At 39.4% G+C, this 14,029-nt stretch overlaps 1 long non-coding RNA gene across 1 annotated transcript; it reads right to left on the reverse strand.

Annotated features, from left to right (window-relative positions):
• Positions 1 to 183: 183 nt before the first annotated feature.
• On the reverse strand, positions 184 to 14,005 carry LOC120323096. Its single transcript, XR_005563248.1, has 2 exons — positions 13,821 to 14,005; positions 184 to 996 (listed from the first exon to the last, which is right to left on the reverse strand). It is a non-coding gene; the product is annotated as an uncharacterized LOC120323096 (long non-coding RNA).
• Between the last annotated feature and the right edge of the window lie 24 nt (positions 14,006 to 14,029).

The following is a 14,029-nucleotide window of genomic DNA, read 5'->3' on the forward strand; positions in this document are numbered from 1 at the left end:
ACAAGAATCCACTTTGCAAACAACTTCGCCATTTTTTTTAGTTCTCGTCTTCTTTCTCTGGTGGTAACTACATAAAAAGGTGATGAATTAGGAAACTGCTCCAAAAACTACATGAAAGGACACACGTGCAGCTTGAATTCTGGATTCCTGGATTACTGAAATAGTATGACTCAGAGGACTCAATAAGCTTTCCAATCATCTATTTCACAGAAGTACTTCAAGTACTTTTTAAACATTTTCAGCTACAATCGTGTGATTATTTTAGCCCTTTGCACTTACACTGTGAAATGAACAAATTGAACAAGACTAATTATGCACATTCTTTTTGTACAGGATGATATTTATCTCAAGTGGTATAATTGGCACTTTGGTTACGTGTACAATATGTAATGGAGTGTAATACAGAGATACCAAGCTAACAGGAAAGAACATGATCATGGTAATTACAGCAAGAGTGTGGACAATGTGGAAGGGAGGAGAACTTGGAGCAAAATTAAGTTCCGGAACAAAAACTTCTTTAGCGACCACACTTGGGCTTCTCTAAACAGTTTTAGAATATTTTTACCAGTGAATAAATTGAAGTGCCATGCAGTAATTGCCTTTGCTAGACAAGAGCAGATTTATTTTAATCAACCAAATCATACTCCTTTACTAGACAGAAGCCCAACTCTTCCAGAATAAATGGCCACCGGATTACACAGTCTCTGGGGCCTTATTGCTCTGCCCGGATAATTATCCTATCAAGGTTTCCATGACAACTTTCTTTGGTTACGACTGACCCCAAGTAAAGCCATTCATTTAAAGTGATAGGACACATTTTGGTTCAAAGTTAGATGCCATGAAATTTCACTTGCCATCTTATTTTATCTACTATGACAGGACACTCACAAGGGATTCCCAACATGTTGTATTCTCCACTGGATTAAGGCTCCTGCAAAGTGAAATCCACTTTCCACTTGTGGAACTCTTCAGAGAAATCCAAAGATGTTGTCAGAACTGAATAGGAGAGAGGAAATAAATTAATCACATGGAAATAAGATCCCATGCACCAACCACACATATGTAAAAAGTGCCAGACACCATGTCAATTATCTACTTTTTGGAAAAGCGCGTGGACTCATTCAACATCTGTGCTGCATCCCATTAGAGGCAATACCATAGGGGCAGAAAGAAAACACCATCCTGGAGAAGGATTTCTGAGAAATGCAAGGAATTACCAATTAGCTACAAATTGCTTATTTAATTAATGAAGAATAAAATTATGACACTAATTATTCTTGTGCTAATAGACTGATTTAAGAATTGCTGATAAGTACTATTATTAGTCAGCAATGCAGCCATATCATACAGTATTTAATTTACTTTAGAAAAGATGAAACTGTAAGAGGTTAATAATCTTTCTGATTTATAGAAATTTAACTGCTTGCCTCCTGTTGCTGTTAGCAGCCATGTGGTTAAAAAACCATGCCTCATTTTAAAGAAATGAAAACAGAGATTTTTTAAAATTATTTCAATTCCTAATGTATCTCACAACAAAACTGTCCATTTTGTTGACATTTTGGGCTTTGCCTCATACTACAAAAAACACTTGTTACCAATATCATATTAAATGTATAGTTGTTGAGATGATGCTGAGTGTGCCATCAGCTGCAGGATGAAGACAATGGACCCTTGTGCTTTATAGCTGTTTTCGGATGTATGTACACACCATAATAACTGTGTAATAATCCCACCTTCTTCAAATTATGTTTCTGCTGACTTATTTGATTTATTCTGGACTTTTAACTTTTTTTTCCCTGAAAAATGAAGTAAATTCAAAAACTATTTTACATAGAATGTTAACTTAAATGTTGTAAAGACTTACTTTTGGAGAGGGGTGAAAAGGAGGAAAAATATATTAGTCATATCACAAAGTAAAGCTAATATATTAATGGTGAATATGAAAGAAGACAATGGCAAAGTTAAATAACACCTTGTTACAAAGTATAAACAAAATTTTATGTCATTTTCTTAGGCCTCTCACAGATGGTCACCTCTCACAGATGGTCACCTCTCACATAACTGAGAGCACGGAGCCTGCTCTGCACTGGAGTCTGCCTGCTTTATGGGGCTTAATTCAAAGAAAAACCGGGAAGAAACTTCATAGAAATGCCAAGCGTTCTGGGAAGTGCCCAGTCCATAGATCTTGAATTTTCCTGTTGATCAGGAATCACTGCGCACAGAGAGTGCTGGACTACACCAGGTACCACAAAGCTTCTAGCAGCCAGGACACCCTCAGGACAAGGTGGGAGGTCTAGAGAATGGGAAACTGCTGAAAGCTTTAACGAGAAAGATGAGCTTGAAGCAGGTAATTTGTTCTACCTCCATCTCACATCTAAACTGCAAGTCTAAATCTCTGTGTTCTCCGCCGGTTTTACTTACTTAGCAAATAATACATTGCAGTCTTCTCAGCCCCATCACTCTACTTTGGATTCTCGGTTAACAACCTAATTGATGTTTTCATAAAAATTTGGACTATTCTAGTAAAAAGTCTATACAGTATTAAGAGGGCATAATTAACAAATTTTTCTTAGGAAACTAGCCTCATTGGACCAGTCTTTCTCTTTGAAAGAAAAGCGCTCCAACCACACTGCCTGAGTTGCAAAGACAGGGACTGGGAGAATAAAGAACTGCCCTCTTGTAGAAGATCAGGCCCAAGACCATCAAACGAACCTGAAGATGCACAAGTCCATGGGACCTCATGAGAAGTGAAGTTTTCACTGAGTAGAAAAGAGGAAATATAATCCCTATTTCAAAAATGGGAAATAAGGAAGACCCAGAGAACTACAGGTCAGCCAGTCTCACCTCTGTACTCAGAGAGATCACAGAGCAGATCCTTCCGGAAATATGCTAAGGCACGTGGAAAATAAGGAAGTGATCAGTAACAGCCAACATCACTTCATTAAGGGCAAATGGTGCCTGACAAATTTGGTGGCCAGGGTTACAGCATTGGTGGATAAGAGAAAAGCAACTGACATCATCTGTCCTACAAGACATCCTTGTCTCTAAACTGGAGAGACATGGATCTGATGGATGGACCACTCGCTGGATAAGGAATTGGCTGGATGGTCACACCGAAAGAGTTGTGGTTAACATCTCTAAGTCAAAGTTGAGACCAGTGACGAGCAGTGTTCCTCAGGGGTTGGTATGGAGACAGGTGACATTTTAACATCTTTGTCAGTGGCATGGACAGTGGGACTGAGTGCACCCTCGGCAAGTTTGCTGAAGACATTAAGCTGTGTGGTGTGATCAACATGCTGGAGAGAAGGGATGCCATCCGGAGGGACCTTGACAGGCTTGAGATGTGAGCCCATGAGAGCCTCATGAAGTTCAACAAGTCCAAGTGCAAGGTCCTGCATCTGGGTTGGGGCAATCCCAAGCACAAGTACAGGCTGGGCAAGGATGGATTGAGAGCAGCCCTGAGGAGAACGACTTGGGAGTATTGGTGGATGAGAAGCTTGACATGACCTGGTAACGTGTATTTGCAGCCCAGAAAGCCAACCACGTTCTAGGCTGCATCAAAAGAATTGTGGACAGTAGGTTGAGGGAGGGAATTCTCCCCCTCTGCTTGGTTCTTGTGAAACACCACCTGGAGTACTGCATCCAGCTCTGGGGGGCCCAACATAAGAAGGACATGGACCTGTTGGAGCAAGTCCAGAGGAGGTCAATGAAGATGATCAGAAAGCTGGAGTGCCTCTCCAACAAAGACAGGCTGAGAGAGTTGGGGTTGTTTAGCTTAGAGAAGATTCCAAGGAGAACTTAGAGCCACCTTCCAGTACCTAAAGGGGACCTACAAGAGAACTGGAGAGGGACTTTTTACAAGGGTATGTAGCGATAGGACAACAGGGAATGGCTTCAAATGGACAGAGGGTAGGTTTAGATTAGATATTATGAAGAAACTCTTTACTGTGAGGGTGGTGAGGCACTGGAACAGGTTGCCCAGAGATGTTGTGGATGCTCCATCCCTGGAAGTGTTAAGGGCCCAATTGTACAAGGCTTTGAGTGACCTGGTCCAGGAGGAGGGTGTCTCTGCCCAAGACAGGCGAGTTGGAACCAGATGATCTTGAAGATCCCTTCCAACCTAAACCATTCTGTGATTCTATGAAAAAAATACTGTTGACCTTTTCTTTAAGACATGGACAGCAAATGCTTTTCTATGGGGTTTTTGCAATGTTATTCAACAATTACATATAACCATGGTATTTGACAAAAACTGTAGCCTATTTCATTCAATGGCTTAATGCTAGCTGGTCAGCCAAAAGCCACAGGACTTTATACAACTGAAAGATAGGTCTTGCTAAAAGCTCCTAAAAATACAAGTGCCTACATTCTTTCTTAGTCAATTAAAATAATTACTGATATGACACTCACATGCAGTAAAGTATAATATGACATCTTGAAATATGTTAGAATTAACTATCACAACTCAACGTATCTTTCTGAGAGGTCTTACAACATTGTGTGGACTTCAACATACACACAACCAACAGCAGAAACTGAGCACCTAATAGATACCAATTTGAAAAAATAAATAGTGTTTAAATGGTGCATTTGGGTGTTAAATGGGTTGGTGACACTCTGAAGACACTGAGACTTCAAAAAGTTTGCATTAAAAAGGAGTGGGGTTCAGAATGTATTTTTAATATCTAAGATTTTTTTCTTTACTATAAATGCACCATGGTCCAATTATAGTGAAAGCACAACTAGCAGTAATTCAACAAGAGTTTCCACAAGTTCTTTTTGCAACATCCATCCCCTGTTTGCTGCTCTTTAGTATTTCACTTTTCCTTAATTAGATCCCTGTAGTTACACAGAATTATTTGAATGGTAGAATCAATATAAGAAGTCTTGCTATTCTTTTAAACCAGCCTTGTCCTTGTCACTGTGACAAAACAAAAAAAAAGACTTGCTACTGCCATATAAATGACTGCATTTTCTATTATGAGGTCCCTGCCTAGCTTCCTCCTTTTCTTGTTCAGATGAAATTTTGCATCTGTTATTTCTTCAGGTAGGCAACAAATAGGAGAGGAGGTAAGCAAAATAAAAATGGAACAAATAAGAGAAAAATAAGGAAATTATGCAGGAGAAAAGCAGCTGTGGTGAGTTATAGTGTGTTTTGGAGGGCATTACAAATTCTTTAAGCTATGTCCTGCTAAACAATCCAAAACCTTAAACCTCCTTTCTTTTGCAATTACATCTGCTGAAATCTGGGACCAGAAAGGCGGGGTTAAATGGCCAGGAAGCAGGTACAGCTGAGACTCTGCAATCTATCAGCAAATGCTGATACCTTGGTGCGATCACACTATAAAAGAGACAAAGCCTGGCAGGAGGAAGTCAGATAGCTTTTTTTATAAGATCACAGCTTTTGATTGTACTTTGGATTTTTTTTTTTTGTGTGCCCTGCAATGGTAAGAATCTTCATTCGGAGTTGTTTGTTTTCTTAATCTGCTGGCATGTGTAATTTAATAGGAGGGGTTTATTCCCTTTTGCTCTCAGAACAGTAGAAGAATAGAGAGCTTGTCTTATGATAGTTGGTGTATTTATCTTTTTGCTGAGAAAGCAACAACTGCTGACTACCAGAGGTACTAGCTAGGTTGTCTTAAGACAAAGTATGTAAAAAGACAATATATACCAAAAGTGTGAGGGAGCTGACTGGTAAGATCTGGGTTAGGCAGCTGAACTGTAGCAATTTGGCTCTCAACATAAAGTAAAATTGTTTGTGCACTGAAGCATCTTATATATAGTTTTTAAGCTTAGAATGTATTTTTAAAATAGAACAGGTTAATTATCAAATAATTGTCTTGTATAAATACAAAATAATAAGCAAAGGGGATGAAGAGATACTGTCCTGTAATTTTTCACTAATGCAACATGAATATTCTTCTGCTTTTTGTTGAAAAAAGTGTTGATAAACTTAAGACAGTTGTTGGCTTCTAAACTGCAAAACTGATCTCTCTGGATGTGGAGGCTTGCATTTATCTAATTCCTGGATGAGACTCTTTATGATTTTGACTTTTTGTGTGGTAGTGCTTGTTTGGTTTTGGTGGAGTTTTTTTGTTGTTAGTTGGGGACTGTTTTTCAAGGTTTTTCTCTTGTTTTGGGATGTTATGGGTTTTTCTTTGAGGGGGGGTTGATATTTTCTTTAAAGACACCTTGGCTAGCTGGTACTAATAACTTACCGTGGGAGTCTCTAGGAAGGGTGCCATATCAGCTCTCAAGAAAGAGGCAAAGATTACGTATTTTTTGTCAACATACTATGAAAAAAAGTGCTTAAAGTTTGTACAATGCTGGTAACTAAGTTAGTGGCATATGAAGCTGGCAGACTACTACGAGGAGGTGATGAAATGTATTTTCAGTATACTCATGAATATTCTTAATCCCTAAGAGCTGTGGGCATTTGTAGCTTGTGAAAAGTAGTATATCTCAAAAAGACAACACTTAAATTTACAAAATTTACCAAAACAGGTAACAGTGATGATGCTAAAGACAAAACCTTATAGCAAAAGAAGTATTCATTACTTTTTGGGGCTATTAAGTTGGTTCCTTGAAGCTTAGGAAGTGTGTCAGACTCTTTCTGTAGCATGAAAGGCCTGGTCTTTCGGACATAACTGTATTTGCAGCTTCCTAGTGGAGTCTGTCCTAATTGGATTACTGCACTAAGGGCAGATTCAGCTTTAATGTGAAAGAAGCAGAAAGCCCAAGACTGCAGAAGGTCTGCATCAAGAGGGAATGCCAGGCTCCCCCTTCTCCCACTACCATCCCAATCAGAGAATAGTTGTTTCCCAATACTTGGGCATAAGTCTGCCTTAGACAGTGCTATTGTAATTGGATATGCTAGAACCATGGGCGGGGGCTTTAGATGTATTTCCTTCCTGTAACACTTGTTTATGGTAGCTTATAGCAACAAGGCAGATGAATGGAAAACAGGATCACAGATAAGAGAGTTGGGTATTTTGTCAGTGCTCCCCATATTGTGCAGTGATACGGCATAGCAATCACAGGCAATCATACCTGACTGGTTCCAGATTGGAAACAGGAAAGATGTGTCAGCCCAGTGCTGCACCTGAATTAATTAGTCACGCTTAGAGGCAGAATGGTAACTTATTTGGGAACAAACTGTGCTAATGCTACACAGCTCTAGGCACTGGGGCTGTTAGCTCGGAATGGCGTGGTGAGAACACGTGGGGTTGGTTCTGTTACTAGCTAGCAGAATTTTAGTGTACTGCTACACTAGAGCCATATGGAGTGGAAAAGCCCTAAATATGAACACAAGTCCAAAGTTAATGTTATACTTTAGCACTGTCTCTAAGATTTACGCTAAACCCGCTCCTTTTAATGTTTTGTGGTTGTCAGGGTGCCCAGAAAAATGCAAGAAGAAAGGTTTCTTACAGAAGTTGCTAAAGATAATTGGATTGTTCACCCTAGACCATATACTAAATCCTCAGATTTAGGGACTTTCACAGCTGTAATGGCTAAAAAAGTTTTGATTTGCAAGTGGTTTATCAGAAAATCTAGACTACTGCCTCTCAGGATGTTAAATACAAACCTGGATTTACCCTTGCTTCTAAAGAATCCTGCCTGTCAGTAAGTTATAGCCAGCAATTCTCTGTCTCTCTCAGATAATAGGAATATGATCAATTCTCCCAACTGAGCTGCTGAGTGCCTGACTCACTCTGGCCCAGCCAAAATGACTCAGAGCCAAAATTTTCCACCCCCTCACCCCATTACTTGTTGGGGGAGGAAACCAAAGCATATGTACTAGATGAAATGTTAACATCATCAGTCAACACTTAGTGGATGCATATTATTTCACTATTTGTATTGATTGTCACCCTAATATCTAGTGATAGCAGAATGTGAATTGTTCTGGATGCTAGGAAACTGTCCCACAAAAACAGGGTTCTGACATTGAAGACCAGGAGGTATTGTGTACAAATATAATATGAAAGACATGTCAGTCTTAGAAGTTACTAATTGTAAAGCAACATATGCAGGGTTTCTCTCACTGGTAAGCATGTTTATCAAGTGATTCTTCTTGCGTGTTAAAAATGTTAAACTTCATAAGGGGATATCTACTAAGTAATCATTGATTAAAATAACTTGCTGTTAGACTACTTTTATTTTTATGTATCAGACCCAAAACTTTACTTTGTCATTTATTGCCTCCAGGGGTATCCATTTGACTTTACACCTTTTTGTCTTCCTTAGCTGTGTGCTGTATTGTGTACATATGCAGGGCAGAGTTTAAGGTGAAAAGTTGCAGATGAAGAGAAGCAGAACACCCATATATGACAAAAAACCATAACCGAAAAGAAAATTTGCCTTTATTTTCTATAAAGAAAAACCTATATTGCCTGGATCAGTGAATCCTGACTCAACTATCCTACCAGAAATAAAATTGGATTAGCCTTACTAACTCAATGGTTCTCCTTTCACTAGGGAAAACATTGTTTTGGATAGGTATTCACATTAGGAGCCCTTTATAGGAGTAGATTCTTACAGGAAAACTCATCATTCAGACGAACTGTGCTTCACTATGCTTTGAACATACAGAGCTGTGCTTCCAAGTAAACTAGGCAACTTATAAAATTATGTCTATGGCTATCTGTAAAACTTAACTGGTAGGTAGGGCAAATGGTCCTACTTAAGTTGCAGTTCTGTACAACCACAGGACTAACACGTAATTTAAATGCAGGATAGCATAGATGTTCTGTGTTTCAAGCACTCATAAAATGGGATCAGAACGGTTTCCCTATGTTCAAAATGGAACAGAAAGAAAGAGTTTGGCTTGCAGTAAAATACTACCGCCACCTTAAAATCATAATCTACTGCTAGCTGCCAGATCTAAACAAATAGTGGTTCAAATGCTGGATTAAAGCAGTACCAGCTGTGAGTTTACACTCTTGTCAGGAGCAGTTTTTGCGATGCTCACTGAATTGATGCCAAAATAATATTAATTTCCATACTAAAATGCTAGTATTTAACTCCAACTCCTTCACGTAAAGACTACTGTGTATCCTCACTCATTCCATTTTAAACATTCACAATATGAAGTATCCTGAAGCCTCCAGGATGTCTCGGGAAATATGTCCTGCAGTATCCTGATCAGTTTTCTTCCAGTTATATGACTTTTTTTCCTCCTCCTCCCACTGCATTCTTTTCTTTACCCTGATATATATATATATAGCCTACCTTGCAGAATTGCAAGGGGAGCTGGCAGGGATCCAGGACAACCTGTCAGCACAGGCAGCAGTGAGGTGATGAGTCAGCAGAGGCACTGTGTGTCTTTGCAGTCGGCTTGCAGCACTGCTCAATTCCAACCTCCCTGGAGGTAACTCTTGTCTTTGACATTGAAAGGTGTCCAGATTTCCTGTTCATCTTTATTCTGATGAAAGGGAGGATGTGTCCTTCTCTGAACCTGAAAACATGGAGCTGCCCTACAAAAACTAATAACCCAAGGAACAGAGGCTCTGTGTGATCTGAGGATTTTTGAGGCTTAACCCGAGAACAAGGCTGCCAGTTTTGTAAAGCAATTCACTAAGAACCTTGACTAAACTGCAGTGTTAAAACTATTTAAAAATAGCATAATTTCACTGCATTTGTGCCACACTGCATTCTGTACGTCCCCAATGTGATAGCTGCACACAGAAAAATCCAGTAATTGCTACATACACTGGGTTTATTTAGAATAAGATTAAATTATCTAGGGTTCAGAAATAGATGTCTACTTTTAAAGGAGTTATGTTGAAAGGACATAAAAGGGGCCAGTTGTGTATTCAGGTATTTATTTTGTCTTCATTTTTTTAAACTGCTTCTTTAATAACAAGAGTTTAAATGGCTCCCTCTTGTGTTAAGAAAAACACAGTATTCTGTTTGGCAAAAAACAGTCCTTGAACAGAAATTACAATTCACCTATATTTATAGGGAGTAGTCTAGTTATCAGTATGTTGTGGTGACTGATGAGGAGACTTGCTGCTCAGGTACTCTTTGAAACTACCTAAAAGAAGTACCTAAGCACGACTTAAATAGTTACCTTTCAGCTGCATATGCTGAAGGGTAGGGGAAAATAGCTTGTGATTCATTTGTATTGCACCCCATCTAATTTGCTAGTGCAGACTAGACTATATCGTGTCTCAGTCCTTGTCCTTAGGTATAAAGCTCTGTAACATCTCAGCACAGAATATCTGGATTAGCATAGCTTAATTTACCTCTGGTGTTTTTCACAGGTGAGCAAATCTTCACGTTGCAAGGGGTGGGAGGAAAGTAATGAACTGGAGGAAAGCTCTGAGCGTAAACGAGTCAGTGAATGGCAGTGAGGAAGCACAAATTGGATTTCAACAACCAGTTTTCAACAAATTTCAAGTCTTCTTTCCTTCTTTCTATTACTTATTAGCTGATGAAGTGTTCACTTAGGCTTTTAACTCTTGAAAGCTTTCTTCAAATAATTAATACCTATAAAACTCTGAAATTAAGCAGACAAAGTCTGCTGAGACTTTGTCATAGCATGTGGCACACTTTGGTAACTTTGGATATTAAGCAATAATCTTGGAAATTAACATAGAAGAGGAAAAATCCTCACAGGACACACTAGGGTCTTGGTGACCTTAAGAGACAAATTAAATGTATGAGGAAACACATGTGTGCATACACAGGAAGTATCTACCATAGCTTTTGAGACAGCAGGTCTGAAAAGCTTTGTTTCAAGACAACAGACGTCAGTTCTGTGATTTCTCACAAAATCTGTTCCTGCATAGTTATGAATTAAAAAAAAAAAACAACAAAAACACAAAAAAAACCAAACAAAAACAAAAAAAAAACAAAAAAACAACAAAAAAAAAAAAAAACAAAACAAAACACAAAACCAAAAGAAACAAACCCCTCCCAAACCAACCAAAACCAAACTATGCTCACTTTGGAGTGGCATTAATCATACTGATGACTTTGGAGCTTGATAAAGCTACTTTGCAGATAATTCTCTTGGGATAATCTCAGTTCATCCTGTTTCAGAAGTCTGGTGGTACAGACACAGGAGTCTGTTTACTAGTTTGAAGGTGGGGGCTTTAAAATACCATATTGTAAACTCTGCTGAAGTAGTTTATCCTTCGTAAAAAGATTTCCCTGTTGCAGCCTTACAGGTTGTTAACAGAACGAATGACAGTATGACTACAAATACCAAATTATATGCTTTTAAAATCTATGACTTTGAGAAGTAAGAAAAAATTATTTGGAGAAAGATACAGAGGGAGTTACCACTTGCTCACAGAGAGGAAAAATTTACTATGGTGCACAGAAGAATCATTCAGTATCTTAGTTTCTTGTTTAAGAGCTTGTATAGTGGCACCCCACAATCTATTTCCACACTTCAGAGAAGAACTGGTGAGGGTAGACTTAACTGAAGAGTAACTGAAAGGATTTATCAAATCTAAAGTGTGTACTTAAGCTCAAAACTGCTGTTTTGAAAAGACCTGACCAGCTGTCACCTGGGACTAGATACACTTAAACTCAAAAATACTCCTTTTATCTATCCAACCAAGCAAAGTTAGTTTTCTGAATTTAACCACCATCATGATCTCAATGGATCCAAGCCAGCTGCCCCATATTTCAAGTCAGGGTGAGGTAACTGGGCATTTCATTACCTATTTCTCTTGAGGTACTCATTCCAAAATTGTTTGGAAGGTACCTATTAAAGGATTTTGAGTTGCATATAAAAATATTTTTATCTTACATATGGCCAAACACTTCTACTCAACCAATAATCTAGTGACTGGGGTACCTGCCAGGGAAAGTATGGGAGACCGAGTTTCTCAGATGGAGAGCATTTAGTATCTTCCCTCCTGGCATTTGAGACCTAGTTTTTCTAATCAGTTTGCATTTCTTCCAGCATAGCTTTGCCTTGTGATATATTGGCATACCTAAAATGGGGCAACTACAAGTTTATTTCATGCTTACATTACTTTTGTTTCAATGCTATTATGCAAAATACTCTAAGAGGCAATAGTCAACCTCTTTAAAGGCAGAAAACTTTGAAAAGGTTTTGCTTTCTTCTTGACTCAAAATAAAGGGTCATGTTGACCTTATTTATTTGCTTTGTAGCAGAAAACTAATGTGGCAGGAATACTCACTTGAGACACCAGGCTAAGTCATCAGGCATGCTTGGGTTATCCTTCTCATGTAATTTTTGCATTCACCTTAGTAAAAGTGTAATTGTGGAACTCCAAATGATTATGTGCAGGGCTCCTTTCAGTAAACACTGAGAAGAGAACATGAGGGCATGATAAGCACCTGCAAAGCTATACGTTTGGAGGTGAGGATAATTAATCCTTGTAATAGGAAAAAAGGCTATCCTGAAATAGTAATGGGCAACAGAACTTAGCATTTGTTAGCTTTAATACTGAAATGAGACATACTGGGGCCTTTGGTGCCACTGGATCTATTTGTGGCACGAAGTTGGAATTTGGGTAAGCTAAAGTAGGGCACGTAACAGATACTTGGGATAGGGGTGGAGTACGCAGGCTTTTGTTCTAAAGTCGCTGCAGACACTTTTCACCAAACTACTGACGAAAATATTATTCCTTTGGGTGCCATTTTGTCCAGCCTCCATTACAGCTAAGGTTTTGTACACTAGAAAGTAGGGAGTGAGACTAAAATTAGAAAACATTTTCCAAAGAAACCTCAGGCCAGTACTCTTGACACTTTTCAGAAAGAAAATTAGTTTTGTGGTTTCTTAGTAAGCTTTTGTACCTCGTTTCTGCTTAACCTGAGGTGATGACAGTAACCCAACCCTTAAACAAGGCTTGGATTTGAAATGTAATGTTCCTTCCTTGTGTGTGCAGGATTTTGGTAAGCAAACAATAGGTATGCTGATTTAAACAACAATTTTTCCATCAGAGAGAGGAGATTTTGGCAGTGGTTGTTCTGCATCTACATGATAGCAAACCTCACTGTTTTACGTGCAGGTAATACCACCATCAGTCAGGATCAAGTTTCCTGGCTTGTGTGTAACTCTTCATAGTGAATGCTGTAGCCTGATTTAACATAATCCAGCTTTTGTGTTAGTCTCTTGGCTGTCAGGTGGTTGAAAGGCACCACAGTTTATTCCTAGACCCAAGCTAACAATCTACACCACAGCAAATACTTACAACTTTAATGGACTGAAAGATAAAAAAAAAAATCCCATTCTATTTATGCCATACATGCATCTTTCTTTCTGGCAGACAGTACGAGTTCAGCAATTCCTCCAGCTTAACTACATTATGTTTCTTTGAATAAACCCACTGTGATCTCGCTTACTGAAACAAAGAAGTGAAGGTTTATATATAACCAGTTTCCCGCTGATGCCTCCTGTACCACTGGTTTTCTAGGCCTCTTCCTATGCAAGGCATTTCGGCAATGTAAGAAGGTGTTGCATAATATGATTATGTGCTGCTCTGAACTGAGGAACGTGTCCCACTTGTGGCATATTACACACTGCTGCCTGCTTCTTCCATTGGAAGAGAAATTATGTGATAGTGATTTTATACTCCTGGCAGCAGTCAAATGCTACAGCAGAGGATTAGGGGATTGGAGCTTTTTTTTTTTTTTCCCCTCTGTGTACTGAAAACCAGTATCGCGTTCCCCCACCCCCCTTATGCCTTTAGCTCTGAAGGGAAAGATTACATTTCAGTTAATCTCTTTTCCTCTGTGTCATTCCAATAGACCACCCTAACTCGCAGTACAGGAATTAGCGCGTGTGTAATTAGGACTTAACAAAATCAGCCTCTGAATACAGGCAGTGTATGTACCGCTGAGGGAACGCGGCGGTGAGCTCACGCCTTGTCTCCAGCACCAGCCGTGTTCGCCATCCAGGGTTAACTGCGTTCCTCCTCTTCCCGCCTCGCCGCCCGCCCAGACGCCGCAGTGCCAGGTGCAGCACATCCCATGGGGAGCCGGTCCCCCCTCCCTGTCCGTCCCGCTGCGGAACGGGCTGGCTCGGCAGCTGGCGTCGGGATGC

This window comes from Pipra filicauda, unplaced genomic scaffold (assembly GCF_003945595.2).
Source record: "Pipra filicauda isolate LSUMZ 115617 unplaced genomic scaffold, ASM394559v2 scaffold196_size3971931_pilon, whole genome shotgun sequence".
NCBI lineage: Eukaryota > Metazoa > Chordata > Aves > Passeriformes > Pipridae > Pipra > Pipra filicauda.